The sequence below is a fragment of the Rosa rugosa genome, chromosome 5 (genome assembly GCF_958449725.1).
Source record: "Rosa rugosa chromosome 5, drRosRugo1.1, whole genome shotgun sequence".
In the NCBI taxonomy this organism is placed as follows: domain Eukaryota; kingdom Viridiplantae; phylum Streptophyta; class Magnoliopsida; order Rosales; family Rosaceae; genus Rosa; species Rosa rugosa.
The window spans coordinates 20338336-20349314 of record NC_084824.1 but is presented as its reverse complement, the minus strand read 5'-3'; the positions used below and the strand labels follow the sequence as shown (position 1 = coordinate 20349314).

Genomic DNA, 10979 nt, shown 5'->3' with positions numbered 1-10979 from the left:
TAATGTGGATCATATATGGCCTATGTTTTATGATGTGGTGTCAAGGTGGTCTGCATTGTAAATTTAGGTGTAACATCCCGTATCTTAATTCACCGGTTTACTAGTCATTTGGACAGTAAACGACAATTCGATTTACTTTTACTCTTTTTCGGTAACTTTAGTGGCCCTAAAAGTTGACTTTTTGATCGGATCAAAATTTGAGAAAACTTCCTTCGTGAAAGTTGTAGAGGACGTTAAATCGAGCGCGTGCATATGTGGTTCGTAAAAATCGGAGTTCGTATGCAAAAGTTATGGTCAAAATACTAAAATTACTGTTCATAGTAACTTTCTATATATAGAGAAAATACTGTGGTAAGTTTCAATATTTTCCAGAAACTTACCGAGCTTTCTGGGGTCTTCTTTGTCCGGCCATATCTTCCTCCACAGGCCTCCAATCGACTTGATTCCAAAAGCAATTTTTCTCACCTTGACGTCGCCTATAGTTTCTCTGAAGACATCGGGGTGAAAAACGAACTGTGGAAGGAGATGCAAGGCCGAGAAGCCGCACAGCTCGAGCTGGAAATCGCCTCCCTTCACCGGCTGATATCTTCCGATTCCGGCCACCCCAGACGACCAAGTTAGGTTCTTGGGAGCGCCTTGGGACGTAGATGATGCTCCCGGAAGCTTTTGCCGAGATTTGAAGCGTGGAGGAAGAATCGACGGTTTGAAGTTTGAAGTTACTATTCACAGTTCGGGTTCAACCTTCCCCTTAATTGTTGAGGTACTTCCGCTCATTTTCTAACTTGGTCACAGTTGAAAGAATTAATGGGTGTGTTGAGTAGGTGTTACTGCCAAATTTTGGTGGCCATTGGAGTTGGTGGCAGTGGCGGCTGCGCCGCCACTTTGGGCGGCGGTAACGGCGGCTAGGGTAGCTTTTTAATTTCAATTTCTGGTTAGTTAAATTCTATAATTATCATAGAGCTTATATATGAAGTTTGGTGAGGATTGGTGGAGTTTTGAATCGGTTATAAATTTCTAAAGATTTGGATTTCGGTTAATGTTAATCGTGGATCCGATTGTCGGATTTCCTCCATAATTGTTATATAGTCTGGAATCGACGAGTGGGCAGTGTTGGTGAAGTTTGGTTGGATGCGGAAGAGGATTGGAGAAGTTGAGGTTATGGGTTATGAGATTTAATTATTGATTATCGTAAAATTATTTTCCGTCCGGTAATTATTTATGTACGAATAATTGTGTACAGGACGAGATACCGACTCATCGCTCGATGAAGGAACTCGTACGCGTGAACGCTTAAATAGTACTGTGAGTGGACTTTTATTTTTAAATATTGATGCATGCATTTATTTTCTTAAAATAATGCTCTAGTTATTAATCATATTACATTTTGAACAAATGAATTGATTTTCGGAATTTGATTTCGGTTTATCTCGTGGAATTGCTTTCAATAATGAGTTTCAAAGGTTGATTATGATTTATAATATTATTTGACAAATTGCTTATTTCCGAGGTAATTTTCCGGAATTAAGTATATTTCTAATTGCCGATTTAAGTTCCTGGAAGATTCTCGAGATGAGTTTCGATGGAGTTGGATTTTCTCATTTATTTATTAACTTTCGGTTTTGGCATCGGGAATGCCTAATTAAGGATTTTGGATTTGGTTGGTTTCTTGGAGATTTTGAGAGATTTTTTGGAAATGGGATTTTGCTTATACTAATTTCCGGTTTCGGTTACGGATTTGAGAATATTTTGGGCGTGTGGGACACGCCGTCGATTTATTCCTATTTCTCACTTATCCATTTTGAGATTGAGAGTAATCTTGGCGTGCGGGATCACGTCGTTGAATACATGGTTTCTATCTCGTGAGAAATGTGGGGAAGCTACATGGATTTACTGGTTTTCGATGTTTTTTTTTTCCTCACCATACGCGGGTTATGTGATTAGGTCTCCTCCTCACTGACTTTGTGTTGGTGAGTGGCAGTTGAGGTAGCTTGTTCTCCTCCTCACCTACTTTGTGTTGGTGAGTGGCAGTAGAGGTGATTTATTCTCCTCCTCACGTGAGTGGTAGTCGAGGTTATTAGTTCTCCTCCTCACACAATTTATGTGTGGGTGGCAGTCGAGGGTAGGAAGAGCCTAAGGGGCTCCTTTACCCGTATGGTGATATCTCTTCCCCATATCCTATTATTACTTGACTAGCGGGGCCTAGTCCGATATCTCTTAACCAGTGGGGCTGGTATGTTTTCACGAGATTTTGAGTTTAAAGAAATGTGTTTTATAAACGTGGCATGCATCGAAGTTTTATAAATTTAAATAAGTGGGAAAGTATTTAAGTTTGCTTCATTTAAATCATCTTAATTATTTATTTTTGTCCACTCACACTAACGTGTTTTCAATACTTTCCCCTGGGCCCTTCGGTTTCAAATGCCCAGTTTGCAGGCAAAATTAGTTGAGGTCGGGCGTACATGGAGTCAAGGCATAGCCAACAGCATTGCTTCCGCGTACTCATTCTATTTCTGTTTTCTTTGTTACCTAGGGGATTAGTATTGCTCTGATAATCTATGAGATTAATATTGTTTTTGGGTTGAGACTGATATTTGTGAAATGGGAGTTGTGATTTGGGGAGCAGATGGCTCCAGGAGAATAAGGATGGATGATTTAGAAGTGTAAATGTTTTCCTACAGGTTTTGGGTAGCCTACTTTTAGGGGAAGTTCCGCCAAATTTTTGGTAGAATTTCTTCTAAAGTGGGCCCCGCAGGGCCTTTTCGGATTTCGGGGTGAAATCCGGGGCGGGTCCTGTCAGTTGGTATCAGAGCATTAGGTTGTCTGATTCTGTAGACCATTTTCTATCTTGTCACCTTATATGCTTGATGTTACATAGTACCTCCCGAGTGATGGCCCGACTGCAGCGGTTCCCCATTGTTTACTCTTCGGTGCTGATGTATTCATTAAGTGTGTAAGGTGCATGTCTAGATGGTGTTCCTTTAGGTGTTATGCCTCTTGTACGCCGACCTCCTAGGATTTTCGTTGCGTAGCGGAGTGTTCGCATGTTTTGCACATTTCCCTGCTAATGGTAGAGTAAGACTACTCTACAGATTTGAGTTGTGCTATGAAATACGATTCGAGGAAATGTTGTGAGTATCTCTTCCTCGATGCCAACAAGTTTGTTGGGGCATGGTTTGAGGTGCGAGACCGGAATTTGATTTTGTACCTGAATGTTAGAGATGAGCGTCCATTGTTTTGGGCTGTCTCTGAGTATTATAATTGATTCAGAATCAGGATTGTTGTTGGAATTGAATTAGTAATAATGATGGTTACGACTTTGAATCGAGTTTGGGGATTGTGTTACTTGACACAATCGGTCTTGTAAATGGCATGTGGAACATTATTAGAATTCGATGGAGATTCTTTGTGAATCTTAGTGTCGGAAACTATTTGTAGAGGAATCCAGATTGCAATGATCTCTACTGGGCACCTTATGTCGGCGTCAAGTACGCATCACTCTCCGTTAGACAATAGAGAAATTTAAATAAATATTATGGGTTGTTATGGCTAGAGGCTTCGTTTTCAAGTGATTTTGGTCACTGATGTTGGCAAGTGAGAAGTGACGACAGTAATTGAGAGATATAAGTAGGATGAGATTTTTAGAAATTGTCATTTTGAGTCATACCCTAACCAAGGTGTATGGGTATAGCTTTGCTCGGAATAAAAGAATTGATTTCAGATACCACAACTTATAGTTTTGTCTTCCTGAGTCTTGGATGATAACGAGTAGGGAGATTAACAAGAGTGGGCTTTTGCAGTTGATATGTAATTGAAGTTCGAGAATCGGAAGAATGCTTAAGGTTTTATAATAGAGTTGCGACTTTGGTCGGTAAATAATTTGGAGAGTTGGAATCAACTCTTCGTATGTGATATTATGCAAATTGGTGTCCTTGGTTATCCGCTTTTGAGTGAAACAGTTACACATAAGATTGGGGAATAGCGGTAATGACTTTGTTGGGTGTCCATAGAAGTTCGAACGGAATTACTATGTGATACGGAATCTGATTCGAGTTTTGAATCACGGAGCCTTGAAGGTTGAATTGTGATAGGCTCTTGGTGGAAGTTTTGCTTGACAGATGGGTTGTGATATGATATTAGTGGTTGGTGGAATAATTTTAAGGAAATAAGTTTTCAGTTGGCTCCGGAATATTTTAAGTCAAGGCTTGACCAGGACTCTTGTTATTTTGGGTGGAAGGTATTGTAGCCTGTTTTTAAGTGACGTACTTCGGTAATGATTACTTTGAGGAAATTGGATCATTATTGTGGTGGGACCACGTTCGGATCCGGATATTGCTTGGTGTGATACAAAATGTTGGACGGGTGTCCTTTGATTTATTTTAAGGATTGTCCAGGAAAGACCTTGTGAATTGTGTTAGCTACCTCGGGGAATTAGTTATTGCTTGAATTGAATACATGTAATGGACTTTTTTTAGAGAAATTGAGCGAGTTTTACCACCATGGTGACCCTTAATTGGAAATGTATAGGAAGTTGTTGGTACGAGTGAATCCGGTCACCACTTGTCTGACGGTAAGATGACTTGAACAGGAAGTAGGAGTTGAGTTGGTATAAATTGATTGAACTTATGTTCTAGCAAGGTTTCAACAGATATTTAAGTACTAATTGTTGAGCTACTATGGTTAAGTTATGTTATTGGATTAAATCTTAGTGAGAAGATTTGGAAGAGTTTTGGGTACAAGTTTGGTTAGCACAGGAAAGTCATAGAGATTCTTGTTGTAGCTGAAATCTTATAAGTCAAGTGTCGATCGAGGAGCGGATTTGTGGCTATTTTATCCTCTTTTCGATATGGATAATAGACGTTTATTAGTATTGGCCTTAAGTTAAATAAGAAGAGTTGGCTATATTCTAGTATTTACAAGTTCAACGTTGTTTGACATGACTGATTCCTAGTGATTCTTGTAACATCAGATAGTGAACTTTTTCGATATCTTATTTTTCTTGTCTTAGGAGGTAGACTGTTTCCGTGGTACGCAAAGTGTTATTTGTTTAATTAATTGACTTTGAGCTTTTCTATTTGGGCTCTTATTCGACTTTCTTTCCAGGTTGTTTTGAGTAAAAGAGTAGTTGCAAATTTTTGCTTAGCAGTGGCTAAGAGTTTTCGGTAATGCTTGAGGGCATATCTATATTTTTTTTAGGACTGTTGAGCCAACGGGGGATGCTGTGAATTTTGTTGGGATTGCTGTCACTGGCCAGATTCCAGCTGGAGGATTTGACACATACAGAATTTAGAACTTTTCTATAATGTCATATCTGTAGTAGAATTGTTATGAGGTGATGTCGGACAGATGGTTGGAAATGTCCTACTTGGAACTGGTGGAGCAGTTATGAGAGAGAGTTTTTCTAGTTATCTAAGGAAGCTATTTTATTTGAGTTTGATTAGAATTCCAATCAGGTATCTAATAATACGAATAGTGGTGTTTTCGGTTGTGAGAATTACATTGGCATATGAAGTAGAATTATCAATTGTGGCATTAGAGGCCAGCGAGAACGACATGGATTCAGCCAGATTTTAGACCTATGATTATTAAAGAAGTGTAGCCTTAGCTAAGAACAGTTTTAGTGTGATGCATCTCCTCCTGGATTTGAGTCTTTGGGCTGGAGTAGAGTGAGTAGTTACGGTTCTTGCTTTGCACTGGGTTTCGAACGACATGGTACTCGTTGCGTACAGTTAAGTAAACACTTTCATGTGAGGAATTTTAGCAGTTTTGATTGGGGACGTTGGTAATTAGTAGATTCCTTGAAACACATTTGATTTAGAAGAGTTTTCCCCCGCATTATAATTATAGGAAGTTTTTTTAGGGACAATGCTAGTTAGCCAATTTGAGATACTTTAAGTGTGGCCAGCAGGGCAACTATCAAATGAGTTTTCGTAGTCAACTCGGAACGTCATTTCGAGGCTGGACCAATGATTTTTAGTCAGGTATCAGAGTAGCGCAGCGGAAGTGTAGTAGCCCCATAACTTACATGATTAAGAACTTATAGGTTGTTCGGAGCTACCCTTTGTTATACTTGACAATTGTGGAACCTTTATGTGAATGATATTTGATTAACCATCTGTGCACAAACAGGCAAAAAGAAAGTGTTGTTTTGTGGTAACTAAGGAAATTACTTGTTTTGGACTTGTTGGGTAACAGTAACCATCTTGTGGTGTGTTAGTAGCGGTTGGGTTACCCCATGAATGCACGCACGGAGACAAAATGTTTTAAGTATGGATTAATGTATATATATTATCGCAATGTTGTTGGTGAACAGGGTGGATCTTCATCGTGCGACTTATATGAAAAGGTTATGGATACTTCTATTCCAACCGAATGACTTGTGATGTCAATACCTTGTGCTATCTGAGCTATAAACATGTTGTGATGTGCTTGGGTAGTTGGGATTGTCAGAGACTATATAGATTGTCAAAATGGTGACGTCTGAGCTAACCATTGAAATGAATTTTTTCTTTTACACCGGAATTCATGTGCTTGCAAGTTTATGGTGCAACATGGTTCAACAAGTCAAGTGATTTGACTTTGGACGTTGATGAATTTGGATTATGAGCATGTTTTCATTGCTTTTGTAGTGGGGATCATCAGAGTTTTGTTGGTTGTTGTGAGAAGGAAAGTTTAATCTGAGGAAAAGTTGATAAGTTTTGAGATTATGGTATTTTGAATCAAATGGTGTGTCATTTCTCTTCTAACCGGCATGAAATTTCGAGGGCGAAATTTTTATAAGGAGGGGAGAATGTAACATCCCGTATCTTAATTCACCGGTTTACTAGTCATTTGGACAGTAAACGACAATTCGATTTACTTTTACTCTTTTTCGGTAACTTTAGTGGCCCTAAAAGTTGACTTTTTGATCGGGTCAAAATTTGAGAAAACTTCCTTCGTGAAAGTTGTAGAGGACGTTAAATCGAGCGCGTGCATATGTGGTTCGTAAAAATCGGAGTTCGTATGCAAAAGTTATGGTCAAAATACTAAAATTACTGTTCATAGTAACTTTCTATATATAGAGAAAATACTGTGGTAAGTTTCAATATTTTCCAGAAACTTACCGAGCTTTCTGGGGTCTTCTTTGTCCGGCCATATCTTCCTCCACAGGCCTCCAATCGACTTGATTCCAAAAGCAATTTTTCTCACCTTGACGTCGCCTATAGTTTCTCTGAAGACATCGGGGTGAAAAACGAACTGTGGAAGGAGATGCAAGGCCGAGAAGCCGCACAGCTCGAGCTGGAAATCGCCTCCCTTCACCGGCTGATATCTTCCGATTCCGGCCACCCCAGACGACCAAGTTAGGTTCTTGGGAGCGCCTTGGGACGTAGATGATGCTCCCGGAAGCTTTTGCCGAGATTTGAAGCGTGGAGGAAGAATCGACGGTTTGAAGTTTGAAGTTACTATTCACAGTTCGGGTTCAACCTTCCCCTTAATTGTTGAGGTACTTCCGCTCATTTTCTAACTTGGTCACAGTTGAAAGAATTAATGGGTGTGTTGAGTAGGTGTTACTGCCAAATTTTGGTGGCCATTGGAGTTGGTGATAGTGGCGGCGGTAACGGCGGCTAGGGTAGCTTTTTAATTTCAATTTCTGGCTAGTTAAATTCTATAATTATCATAGAGCTTATATATGAAGTTTGGTGAGGATTGGTGGAGTTTTGAATCGGTTATAAATTTCTAAAGATTTGGATTTCGGTTAATGTTAATCGTGGATCCGATTGTCGGATTTCCTCCATAATTGTTATATAGTCTAGTATCGACGAGTGGGCAGTGTTGGTGAAGTTTGGTTGGATGCGGAAGAGGATTGGAGAAGTTGAGGTTATGGGTTTTGAGATTTAATTATTGATTATCGTAAAATTATTTTCCGTCCGGTAATTATTTATGTACGAATAATTGTGTACAGGACGAGATACCGACTCATCGCTCGATGAAGGAACTCGTACGCGTGAACGCTTAAATAGTACTGTGAGTGGACTTTTATTTTTAAATATTGATGCATGCATTTATTTTCTTAAAATAATGCTCTAGTTATTAATCATATTACATTTTGAACAAATGAATTGATTTTCGGAATTTGATTTCGGTTTATCTCGTGGAATTGCTTTCAATAATGAGTTTCAAAGGTTGATTATGATTTATAATATTATTTGACAAATTGCTTATTTCCGAGGTAATTTTCCGGAATTAAGTATATTTCTAATTGCCGATTTAAGTTCCTGGAAGATTCTCGAGATGAGTTTCGATGGAGTTGAATTTTCTCATTTATTTATTAACTTTCGGTTTTGGCATCGGGAATGCCTAATTAAGGATTTTGGATTTGGTTGGTTTCTTGGAGATTTTGAGAGATTTTTTGGAAATGGGATTTTGCTTATACTAATTTCCGGTTTCGGTTACGGATTTGAGAATATTTTGGGCGTGTGGGACACGCCGTCGATTTATTCCTATTTCTCACTTATCCATTTTGAGATTGAGAGTAATCTTGGCGTGCGGGGTCACGTCGTTGAATACATGGTTTCTATCTCGTGAGAAATGTGGGGAAGCTACATGGATTTACTGGTTTTCGATGTTTTTTTTTTCCTCACCATACGCGGGTTATGTGATTTGGTCTCCTCCTCACTGACTTTGTGTTGGTGAGTGGCAGTTGAGGTAGCTTGTTCTCCTCCTCACCTACTTTGTGTTGGTGAGTGGCAGTAGAGGTGATTTATTCTCCTCCTCACGTGAGTGGTAGTCGAGGTTATTAGTTCTCCTCCTCACACAATTTATGTGTGGGTGGCAGTCGAGGGTAGGAAGAGCCTAAAGGGCTCCTTTACCCGTATGGTGATATCTCTTCCCCATATCCTATTATTACTTGACTAGCGGGGCCTAGTCCGATATCTCTTAACCAGTGGGGCTGGTATGTTTTCACGAGATTTTGAGTTTAAAGAAATGTGTTTTATAAACGTGGCATGCATCGAAGTTTTATAAATTTAAATAAGTGGGAAAGTATTTAAGTTTGCTTCATTTAAATCATCTTAATTATTTATTTTTGTCCACTCACACTAACGTGTTTTCAATACTTTCCCCTGGGCCCTTCGGTTTCAAATGCCCAGTTTGCAGGCAAAATTAGTTGAGGTCGGGCGTACATGGAGTCAAGGCATAGCCAACAGCATTGCTTCCGCGTACTCATTCTATTTCTGTTTTCTTTGTTACCTAGGGGATTAGTATTGCTCTGATAATCTATGAGATTAATATTGTTTTTGGGTTGAGACTGATATTTGTGAAATGGGAGTTGTGATTTGGGGAGCAGATGGCTCCAGGAGAATAAGGATGGATGATTTAGAAGTGTAAATGTTTTCCTACAGGTTTTGGGTAGCCTACTTTTAGGGGAAGTTCCGCCAAATTTTTGGTAGAATTTCTTCTAAAGTGGGCCCCGCAGGGCCTTTTCGGATTTCGGGGTGAAATCCGGGGCGGGTCCTATCATTAGGAGTGAGTCCAACTATTAAAAATAAATAGTTTTTCAACAAATAATCCAACTATTTGAAAGAATATTAACGAATTGGACCTATTAGATCAAAATTGAAAGTGCAGGGGTGTTTTTGATGAAATTAGAAGTCCAGGGACTGAATTGATTTTTGACCTAAACCACAGGGTACTAACTAGTATTTAGCCCTATATATATATATATTACATTGCACAAGTTTACGAATTAAGTTGTGTTAAAAAAATAATAAGTAGATGTTGCCTCAGAGCTTACTACAAACGGAAGTCTGAAAAAGGTCAAAGCAACAAATTAGCTTCTGAACACCTATAGTTGCGACAACAAGACTCCTACGTCAGCCACGATTACCCTGACCTGCAGGATCAAGCCCTACACCATTGAATAGTGCACCAAGTTGCAACAACGAACCCGGTAAGCTTTTGACAACTCGTATGAGTAAACTTTGATCACAATAGAAGATCAGAATAATAAATCAAACAATATAGTAACTCCTGCATATAGTTTAGTTTAGGACATTACAAGAAGATAAATCAATATAGAAAAATAGTAATCCCTGCATATAACTTAGTTCAAGAGATTACTTGAAGATAAATAATACGAAGAAATAGTAATCCCTGCATAATACTTAGTTCAGGTGATTACATTAAAACCAATCAATTCAGAAAATAGTAATCCCTGCATATAGTTTAGTTCAAGAGATTACAAATAAAATCAAGCAATTCAATACTAGAAATCAATACATATTCATCCATTGATAACACCAATCCCCACAACATCAATCACTCAACAACAACTCACATCCTTTACACCAAAATAATCCACATCTTTTATACAAAATCATCACATAGATCACCACACTGGTTTTTACATAATATTGTTTCATCATCTCCAATAACCTCAAAACAATAGCAAAATCATTTTCAAAATAATATGTTCACATCTCAAAATCATCATCAAAATTGTATACACTTCAATCAAAGCTTAAAGCAGACAAAACCATCTTTTCTTTCTAAATTCATTTATTTTTCTCAAAATCACAATTGCACAACAAAAGTGAACAAAATGCCTAATTCTACCATATTTCACGTAAATACACACACACACACACACGTGGTCATCCACTCAGGGATGCCACTAATACCAACTATAGTTTTACAAATTTCACTACTTGAGAATCATTTTAGGACTAATTTCAGTTTACCCCCCTGAGGTTAGGGGTCGTCATCATATTAGTCCCTCTAGTTTCAATTTAATCATGTTAGTCCCTGTACTCTAAAATTTCATCATCCATGTCCAATTTCTACTATTCCGTCCAATTTGGACAATTAAGTCTGACTTTTGAGGGCTAAAATGGTCATTTCAAGACAAAAAAAAAACTAAAAAAAAAAAAAGATTTTTTTTTTCTTTTTTACGTTTTTTTTTTTTTTGCATTTTTTTTTATTTTCTTGTTTTTTTTTTCTTTTTC

General features: G+C 38.3%; 2 long non-coding RNA genes across 2 annotated transcripts; both read left to right on the top strand.

Annotated features, from left to right (window-relative positions):
• Positions 1 to 401: 401 nt before the first annotated feature.
• LOC133708673 (uncharacterized) lies at positions 402 to 2743 on the top strand. The gene is made up of 3 exons (XR_009845983.1): positions 402 to 760; positions 1241 to 1302; positions 2427 to 2743. It is a non-coding gene; the product is annotated as an uncharacterized LOC133708673 (long non-coding RNA).
• A 4378-nt stretch (positions 2744 to 7121) lies between these two features.
• LOC133708607 (uncharacterized) lies at positions 7122 to 9442 on the top strand. Its single transcript, XR_009845918.1, has 3 exons — positions 7122 to 7480; positions 7940 to 8001; positions 9126 to 9442. It is a non-coding gene; the product is annotated as an uncharacterized LOC133708607 (long non-coding RNA).
• The last annotated feature ends 1537 nt before the right edge of the window (positions 9443 to 10979 follow it).